Genomic DNA, 10,609 nt, shown 5'->3' on the forward strand with positions numbered 1-10,609 from the left:
GGCTGGAAGCTTGGCCCCAGTGATGTACTGGGTTGTACGCACTACCTTCTGGTGCGCCTCACGGTCGGATGCTGAGCAGTTGCCATACCAGGCGGTGATGCAACCAGTCAGGATGCTCTCGATGGTGCAACTGTATAACTTTTTGAGGATCTGAGGACCCATGCCAAATCTTTTCAGTCACTTGATGGGGGAAAGGTGTTGTTGCAGCCTCTTCACGACTGTCTTGTTGTGTTTGAGCCATGATAGTTTGTTGGTGATGTGGACACCAAGGAGCTTGAAACTCTCGACCCACTTCATTACAGCCATTTTTGGCCCTCCTTTTCCTGTCGTCCACGATCAGCTCCTTTGTCTTCCTCATTTAGAGCGAGAGGTTGTTGTCCTGGCTCTAGGTCTCTGACCTCCTCCCTATAGGCTATCTCATCGTTGTCAATGATCAGGCCTACCACTGTTGAGTTGTCAGCAAACATAATGATGGTGTTGGAGTCGTGCTTGGCCACGCAGTCATGGGTGAACAGGGAGTACAGAAGGGGACTAAGCACGCACCCCTGAGGGAGCTCCTGTGTTGAGCATCAGCATGGCAGAAGTGTTGTTGCCTACCCTTACCACCTGGGCCCGGCCCATCAGGAAGTGCAGGATCCAGTTGCAGAGGGAGGTGTTTAGTCCCAGGGTCCTTAGCTTAGTGGTGAGCTTATTGGGCACTATGGTGTTGAAAGCTGAGCTAGAGTCAATGAACAGCATTCTGACAAATGTGTCCTTTTTGTCCAGGTGGGAAAGGGCAGTGTGGAGTGCGACTCAGATTGCGTCATCTGTGGATCTGTTGGGGCGGTATGTGAATTGGAGTGAGTCTAGGGTTTCCGGGACGATGCTGTTGATGTGAGCCATGACCAGCCTTTCAAAGCACTTCATGGCTAAAAGTGAGCCATGACCAGCCTTTCAAAGCACTTCGGGTCACTGGGCAGCTCGCAGCTGGGTTTCCCTTTGCATGCCCTGCCACATCTGACCAGCGTCAGAGCCGGTGTAGTAGGATTCAATCTTTGTCCTGTATTGATGCTTTGCCTGTTTAATGGTTCGTCTGAGGGCATAGCACAATTTCTTATAAGCGTCCTGATTATTGTCCCGCTCCTTGAAAGCGCTAGCTCTAGCCTTTAGCTCCGTGAGGATGTTGCCTATAATCCATGGCTTCTGGTTGGGAAATTTAGGTATGGTCACTGTGGGGACGATGCACTTATTGATGAAGCCGGTGACTGATGTGGTATACTCCTCAATGCCGTTGGATGAGTCCCATAACATATTCCAATCTGTGCTAGCAAAACAGTACTGTAGCGTAGCATCCGCATCATCTGACCACTTCTGTGTTGAGCGAGTCACTGGTACTTCCTGCTTTAGTTTTAGCTTGTAAGCAGGAATCAGGAGGATAGAATTATGGTCAGATTTGCCAAATGGAGGGCGAGGAAGAGATTTGTACGTGTCTCTGTGTGTGGAGTAAAGGTGGTCAAGAGTTTTTTTCCCCTCTGAATGCACATATGACATGCTGGTAGAATTTTGGTTAAACGGATTTAAGTTTGCACTGATTCTGGATGAGCATTTTCTTGTTTGCTTATTGCCTTATACAGCTCGTTGAGTGTGGTCTTAGTGCCAGCATCAGTTTGTGATGGTAAGTAGACGGCTAAGATGCATACAGAAGAAAACTCTCTTGGTAGATAGGGTGGTCTACAGCTTATCATGAGGTACTCTACCTTAGGCGAGCAATACCTCGAGACTTCCTATTAGACATCGCGCACCAGCTGTTATTGGCAAATAAACACACACCCCTACCCCTCGTCTTACCAGATGTAGCTGTTCTGTCCTGCCGATGCACCAAAACCCAGCCAACTGTATATTATCTGTGTCGTCGTTCATCCACGACGATCATCAAGTTAATTCCTCTTCTTCTATTGGCACGTTGGACAATAGAACGGATGGTAGAGGCGGGATACCCATTCGCCAATGAATTCTCACAAGGCACCCCAATCTCTGTCCCCTACATTTCAGTCTTTTCTTCACGCGAATGACTGTGATTTGGGCCTGGTCTCGGAGAAGCAGTATATCTTCATCCAGTTGGAGGTGAGTAATCGATGTTCTGATATCCAGAAGCTCTTTTCGGTCATAAGAGACGGTAGCAGCAACAGTATATAAGTTACAAACAATGTGAAAAAAAACACACAAAATAGCACAGTTGGTTAGGAGCCCGTTAAACGGCAGCCATCCCCTCCGGCACCATTATTATCGGGAATCTTCCGTTTTGTTGTGAAGGAAAACATTAATGGATTCCCCAACAGTTCAGCCTGATAATCCCTCTGATAATCTTTGGTCACCGTACGCATCATTCTTGATAGCCACAAGCCAATGGCAGCATAGTAAATCTCTGGTAGGTAGAATGGAAAAACAGAACTCCTTTCGCGCCTGTTTGTAATTAACAAAGCCAGGCACATGATGTCAAATGTTAGTGAATAACAAACAAAAACAATTTGCCTACAGAAGTTATGAGATGACTCTGTTGTTTGTTTGAAGTAAACAACACCATCATCCAAGTTTGTGGGCACGCCCCATCTACCTAGTGGACGTTTTCTGCATTCGCTATGAATGGCGGACTTTGTGGTTCACTATGAGCAGACAAATACACAGGTAGTTAAAACTTCCCGATTCTACCAGTGAAATGACAATGCACTCTTTATAGCTTGTGGTTTGGATAATTTTTATGTTTATTACAAAAACATAATATTGTTAATATAGTAATGACTAAATGCTGTTGCAGAGCCAGGATGGAATTTCCCTTTAACAAAAGGCACATCTCAATACGTGGTCCAGGTATCCTTATGAAATGGCACAACTCTATTGCTCCTCTATTTATCCAGCAAGCAATGGGGCAGGCCGATGACATCAGAGGGCACCATCAGACCTACTCCTTGAATGACCAACTCCTTGAAGTTTGCAATTGTGTCTAAAAAAACACTTTTTTTTACCCTTAATTGTGTGTATATTACTGTATTTGTAAGTGGGATATTGTTTTCAACAGGAAAAGTATTTTTTTTTTTGCTGGAGTGGGTCTTTAACAATCAGCAATTATTGTATTGCAAAATGCCATTATTGATGCAGATACAGCTCTACCACTGGCAAACGTATAGGCTGACTGTCTGAAGAGAGCATGAAAGTAGGATTGGTACTGATGAGGGAATGACAGCCCATTGTTCATCACAGAAGCAGAAGCAATGAGCTGGCTTTCACCCATACTGCAAGTGTCAGAATCAATTTCATTTTCTGTATCTGGCTCCCAAAATTCATCAAAGGCCACAGAACAAAACTAATACCACTCAGTGCTCTATATGAAGTAAACCACTTTGTGTGATTTATTGAGAGAGAGAGATAGAGAGAGAGAGAGAGAGAGAGAACATTGTATGAAAACTGAAAGCACTCTGTTGCATATTTTTTATGGTATTTGTGAGGACTGCCACGGTTGTTGAGGATGATTTCTTCTAAGTGCTATCAGATGTATGATTTCACCCGAAATTGGAAGCAGTGAACCCTCGACAGGCAGCACTCTTGGAGACCGAAAATAACTATTTCTGGTGCAGAAGTCAATACTACTTTCTCTAACGGATGCTCTTCAGTGTTGCAGCACTCATGTGTCATCCACCATACCATTAGTTTGAAATGAAATATTGGCATTTGTAACGATTTTCCTCCTCCTCTTCATCCGAAGAGTAGGGATTGGACCAAAGCGCAGCATTGTGATGTGACATATTGATTTATTAAACGAAACCAAAAAACACGAAACACTTGATAAATTACAAAAAAAACAACACAACGTAGACAGACCTAAACATGAGAACTTACATAGACACGAAGAACGCACGAACAGACTACATAAACCGAACGACAACCGAAACAGTCCCGTGTGGTGCGACATACACAGACACAGGAGACAACCACCCACAACAAACAATGTGAAACCACCTACCTTAATATGGTTCTCAATCAGAGGAGATGAAAACCACCTGCCTCTAATTGAGAACCATATCAGGTCACCCATAAACCAACATAGAAACACATAACATAGAATGCCCACCCACACTCACGCCCTGACCGACTAACACATACAAAAACAACAGAAAACAGGTCAGGAACGTGACAGCATTGCAATTCATGTGACAGGAGCCCACTAAACTACACTAGCTCATTAAATCTCAAACCACAGAGTGCAGGTAAACAAACACCACTGCCTTTTTGCCTTTGTGCAGATTGCCATGATATTGATATATTTATATATTTTTCAAAGTATCTCTCTTTTTAAAACATGCCTTGCAGAGCTGTCTACAATTTCAATTTCATCCCCCTGAAAGATACAACAAATATTATGGCTGAACTCAAATGTGCTGGTTGATTAAATACCTGTATGTATGGGAAAGATGTTTGAAAAGGGTATTTTGTTCTTAAATGATATTGTAAATTGGAATGGTAGAGTTATGTCCTTCATGGAGTTATCAGAATTGTACAGGAAGGTCTGCTCAATCCAAGAGCACAACCAATTGATTACAGCATTACTCCAAAAATGGAGGAGGCAGGTGGCAGTGGGAGGAGGTAGTGAACTGGTCTGTCTGCCCAATATAAAGGATCAAAACTGGTGGAGGAATAAAAATAGCATATATAGGAAAGTATACAAGTTTCATTTGAGGACCAGGATGTTGACAACTGTGCCATACAGATTGCAAAATAGTTGGGAAGAGATTTTTGATGTACCGATTCCATGGTACAGGGTGTATGAGTTGATATATAAAACAACGCAAGATTCAAGACTTCTTGCTTTTCAGCTAAAATTATTATATAGAATTCTTGCCGCCAACAAAATGTTGAATATTTGGGGCATAAAATCATCGAAGCTCTGCCGATTTTGTTGTGAGGATACAGAATCAATAGACCATTTATTTTGGTATTGCCCTCAGGTAGCCTGTTTCTGGTCTCAGGTTCAGGAATGGCTGAAAATGCATAGATAATAGTACTGTAGGAGATTACTAATATACTAATACTCTTAGTAAAAGTATTTATCTTCAACTCGCAATCTGTGGATTCTATCCGATTAGATTGAAATTGTATGTTGAACATCACAGCATAGTTGAAAGATATGTGTTGCGTAGAAACCCGAAGAGGGTGGCCAGCAGAGATCGATGGGATGAGCTGAGGGAAGCTGAGGGTTGGGATGTGGAATTGGAGTGGGAGTGGAGATGCTGTGGAGTGGAGATAGAATGATGGCAAATATAAAAGTTTTTTTTTTAAAGTTAAAATAAAACATAATAAAAAGTATGTTTGAATGACACTGAGGAGCAGTGTTTTTACAACTAATGCCGGTTTGCCTGAGGCTGATGCCATGCAGGTGTTTGTACACATGCATATACACACACTCTCATTCAAATAAACGCATACAAGAACACACATATACATGTAATAGTGAAAAATGCACACAAACATATACAGTTGGGATTACTGTTATGATTTTAGTTTTCCTTCATGTCCGTCTTATTTTTTATATATTTTTTTATTGATATAAAAAAAATAGCATTGTTGTTTGCTGTTTTCTTCTGTCTTTTTCTTTTTTCTCTTTAGTTCATTCTTTGGTTGTTGGTACGTTGGGGGATGGAATTAATTGTATTTTTTATTTTAAAAATTCTTCTGAGGTGGGGGGCTGTGGGAGGGGTCTCGAATGGTTGAGGGACAGCTATTGGGGAACTGTGGGGGGATCTTGGAGGGTTTGGGTTCATGTTTTTTGGCCTGGTGGGAGATCTGTCAACGTGCCCTTGAGCAAGGTATTGACCCTGGATGCTTCTGTGTGTCGCTCTGAATGGGAGTCTGTTGGATGACTGGTATGGTGTAGTTGTTGAGCGGCTTCACTGCAAGTATATTGTATGTTTCGGATATTCAATAAAAAATGCAAAACACCACTGTCTCTCATGTCTCTCTCAGTCTAGGAACAAAGGGTTTTTATAGTGCACAGTGCGCTGATGTTGCCAATGCATGGTGGTGTACACAGCCGTTTTAATTCTCCCACAGCTAGCTGTACAGCAGCAACTTCAGTAGTGATAGTGACACTCTTCCTTGATTAGAATTCTGCCTACTGAACCAATCACATTTGGTATTTGGCTACTTTGAGGATTAGGGGTTTTAATCACACACAGGGGCTGTGTCCGAAATCTGGCTTGCCTATTACTTACTTAAACTGCATACTGTGCACTAATCATACTACATAATATTTTGCACATACTGTTTAGTAAAAAGTATGTAGTATGCAACGGCCGAAACGTACTACTTTTGGTGCATTCCAAACAACTGGGAATTCGGAAACAAAATGAGCTCAGACTGGGAAAAACCATGACGTTGGTGATCTTCAGGTCGGAGATTTAGGATGATGCCCAAGTTTCTGACTTGTAATTCCGAGTTGGATGATTTTTTCCAGTCGGAGCGTGATTTTTTTCATTGTTACCTGTTGTCTTGAACACACCATCAGTTACGGCTTCATATGAACCAGAAAGATCTGTAGCCCCACCCAGTGACCTTTCGTGTTATTGTTTTCAGCTAACGTTAGCTAAGTAGCTAGGATTTGGAACGGCGTATATGGAGTAAACTTGAGTGTACCATAGGCCTACACGTGTATCAATTGAAGAGTCACCTGAAGCTTGAGAAGAATGGGAATGCAGTAGAGGAATGCAGTGCTGAGGCAGAGGGGTTGTAATGAGGAAGACTGGCTACTACTCTGAACTGTGTGTGGTGAGCTTTCTGGCGCCCAGAGCTGCCAAGGCATCACCCAAGTGGGCCATACATTGTGAAGGAGAAGTCCAGTGGCTACACCCTCTACAAGATTGTCACCAGACTCCATCTTCATCAACCATCTCCTTGACTACCTGCTCAAGCCATGAACTATCGCTCTCCATCTTTGCACTCAAAGACTTGGCCTCTATTGGGTGACCTAGCCAAATAAAGCTAGGCTACTCAAGATGATGTATTGCCGGTTTGTTTTTTGCTTTTGATGTACTTTGAGATTGTTATGAAAAGCGCTATAGATATGTAATAAATTATTATTATATTAAAGATAGTTTAGTAGAGCAAAAAGCTCTGACGAAGGCCAAGAGGCTGACACATAAGCTTAAATAAAAAAAGAATACTAGCAAGAGTCGTGTGTGGGTTTCTTTTTTCTTTCAACTTATCTAATTGCTACCATGCACCTGCAGCAAGATACAGTAGCTCAGATGTGGGAGTGCATCTTTGAATGTTGAAATGTTGAAAGTAAAATACACAAATAGTAGATGCAACGGTGTCAAATAAAAATGTTTATTACAAACAAGAAACACTTCAATGACAAAACAGAAATCCACTTTGGGTTTAAAAAAACAGTAAAATAGGAATAGCTATAAATAAAATGCATACAAAATAAAACACATTTTTATTAATCTAACCGCTAAAATGGCCATAAGGCGTGCCTCCCTGGCAGCCACCTTCTCCCGCCTCCACATCTGGACCCTTCTGGAAGGGAGAGGAGATGATGACCGGTGGGGTGATGGAGTGGCAGGCCTCGCAGCACCTCATCCATCACCACATACCCCCACCCTCCGTGATGACTCCGGTGGGGGGAGCTTTCAATTACTGAAAAATATGGAAAAAGATAGCTTTCAGCATCAAACATACTACATGTAAAGGTCTGTAAAATGTATAATGACAATTGCAGTACATTTCTCTGGAATACTTGTACCTTTCTAACATGTAAATCTGCACGCTTACATGAATGTGCCAGTGAAGCATAGGAAATAGATGGGAAAGTGGTGTTGCTCTCAGAGAACAGGGGTACTTTATTAGCCAAGTACAGCACAGCAATAAATGTCAAGATAACATACAGCAGCGTACCGTGTATTTTTGCTTATGGCTCTCCCACTTATTTTTCACCCATGCAGGCGACAGCTGCTCCTCCAACTCACACTTCTTCACGTACAGGTCGATCCTGAAAAGGCATAAGACGAAGTACAACATTAACCAAAACAAGTAGACTTGTGTGAAATGTATGTAGATAGCTAGACTGAAACGTACTTTACCGAATTGGAGTTCCAAGGAGAAACAGTAATGAGTGCAGCTTACCATTACTTTCACCTTAACAGGTTATGTGCAATGAAACTAGCTAGCTGGACCCATTCAGGCTGTAACCGTTCAGGTAGAAACTAATATTGCATAGCATGAACATTACAATCAGCTCAACACAGATAAACCAACGTGACAAATCGGGAGAGCTACAAGAAAAGAGAAGTGGTGGGACCAGCACCGCTGTGGAAAATAGGAATGTAGACTACCGCGTCACTAATATTAGCTATAGTTAGTGGCAGTGCATAGCGCAGTGGCAAGAGAGCTAACTATGGCCACATGACTTACTCAAAACCTTTTTTTGCGGCATTTCTCTTGCCATGTTTGCCACTGAGTTAAATGCCTGTTTTTAAAGATGTAACGTTAGGATGAAATCGTCATTTGCATTTTGAGGAGAAGAAAAACAACTTACATAAATTTTGAACATCACCGCAGAAGCTTCGCTAATCACCATCTTCCAAGTTGTTTTGGTATTTGGTATTTTATTAGGATCCCCATTAGCTGTTGCAAAGCAGCAGCTACTCTTCCTGGGGTCCACACAGAACATGACACATAATACATAATGACAAAATACAGAACATCATTAGACAAGAACAGCTCAAGGACAAAACTACATACATTTTTTAAAAGGCACACGTAGCCTACATATCAATGCATACACACAAACTATAGGTCAAATAGGGGAGAGGCGTTGTGCCACGAGGTGTTGCTTTTTCTGTTTTTTGAAAGCAGGTTTGCTGTTTATTTGAGCAATATGAGATGGAAGGAAGTTCCATGCAATAAGGGCTCTATATAATACTGTACGTTTTCTTGAATTTGTTCTGGATTTGGGGACTATGAAAAGACCCCTAGTGACATAAGAGTGTGTCAGAGCTGTGTGTAAATTGACTACGCAAACAATTTTCAACACATTCATGTTTCTTATAAAAAGAAGTGATGCAGTCAGTCTCTCCTCAACTCTTAACCAAGAGAGACCGGCATGCATAGTATTTATATCAGCCCTTTGATTACAATTAAGAGCAAAACATGCCGCTCTGCTCCGGGCCAGAGGCAGCTTAACTAGGTCTTTCCTTGCAGCACTGGACCACACGACTGGACAATAATCAAGATTAGACAAAACTAGAGCCTGCAGAACTTGCTTTTTGGAGTGTGGTGTCAAAAAAGCAGAGCATCTCTTTATTACAGCTAGACCTCTCCCCATCTTTGCAACTATTTAATCTATATGTTTTGACCATGACAGTTTACAATCTAAGGTAACACCAAGTCATTTAGTCTCCTCAACTTGTTCAACAGCCACACAATTCATTACCAGATTCAGCTGAGGTCTAGCACTTAATTTGTTTACAGAGAAATAGCATTGTATTTGGTCCCAAAAAAATTCCAACAGTTTGCTAAGAGCTGGCAGCAAGCTTATAGGTCTGCTGTTAGAACCAGTAAAGGCCGCTTTACCACTCTTGGGTAGAGGAATTACTTTAGCTTCCCTCCAGGCCTGAGGATAAAGACTTTCCTCTAGGCTCAGATTAAAAATATGACAGATAGGAGTGGCTATAGAGTCAGCCACCATCCTCAGTAGCTTTCCATCTAAGTTATCAATGCCAGGTTTGTCAGTATTGATTGTTAACAAACAAAAAATTCCACCTCTCTCTCAGTAACTTTACAAAATTCAAACTTGCACTGCTTTTCTTCCATTATTTGTATTTTTATGCATGAATATAATTGCTCACTGTTTGTTGTGGGAATTTCCTGCCTAAGATTGCCCCCTTTGCCAATGAAATAATCATTAAAATAATTGTCAACATCAAATGGTTTTGTGATGAATAAGCCATTTGATTCGATGAAAGATGAAGTTGAATTTGTCTCTCTGCCCATAATTTCATTTAAAGTACGCCAAAGTTTTTCATTCTTTATTCTTTATATCATTGATTTTGGCTTGATAATAAAGTTTCTTCTTCTTTTTGTTGAGTTTAGTCACATCATTTCTCAATTTTCTGTAAGTAAGCCAGCCAAATGTACAGCCAGACTTATTAGCCACTCCTTTTGCCTAATCTCTTTCAACCATACAGGTTTTCAATTCTTCATCAATCCATGGAGCCTTAACAGTTCTAACAGTCAGTTTCTTAACAGGTACATGTTTATCAATAATTGGAAGAAGCAATTTCATAAATTCATCAAGTGCAGCGTCTGGATACACCTCACTAATCACATCAGACCAACAAATATTTTTAACATCATCCACATAAGAGTCACAGCAAAATCTTTTGTATGATCTCTTATACACTATTTTAGGCCCAACTGTTAGAAATTTGGCTTTCCTGGATATTGACAGTATATTGTGATCACTGCATCCGTATATAGCTTTATAGCTTTAGAACAAAGTTAAATAGCATTAGTAAAAATGTGATCAATACATGTGGATGATCTTGTTCCTGTAGTGTTTGTAAACACCCTGGTAGGT

At 41.3% G+C, this 10,609-nt stretch overlaps 1 long non-coding RNA gene across 3 annotated transcripts; it reads right to left on the minus strand.

The window, feature by feature from the left end:
- Nucleotides 1-7,342: 7,342 nt before the first annotated feature.
- LOC139568164 (uncharacterized) lies at nucleotides 7,343-8,319 on the minus strand. 3 transcript variants are annotated; one of them, XR_011673534.1, is made up of 3 exons: nucleotides 8,155-8,319; nucleotides 7,927-8,020; nucleotides 7,343-7,668 (listed from the first exon to the last, which is right to left on the minus strand). It is a non-coding gene; the product is annotated as an uncharacterized lncRNA (long non-coding RNA). The 3 variants fall into 3 exon arrangements; XR_011673533.1 differs by having other exon boundaries at nucleotides 8,107-8,319; XR_011673532.1 differs by having other exon boundaries at nucleotides 7,927-8,319.
- Between the last annotated feature and the right edge of the window lie 2,290 nt (nucleotides 8,320-10,609).

This window comes from Salvelinus alpinus, chromosome 1 (genome assembly GCF_045679555.1).
Source record: "Salvelinus alpinus chromosome 1, SLU_Salpinus.1, whole genome shotgun sequence".
Lineage (NCBI taxonomy): Eukaryota > Metazoa > Chordata > Actinopteri > Salmoniformes > Salmonidae > Salvelinus > Salvelinus alpinus.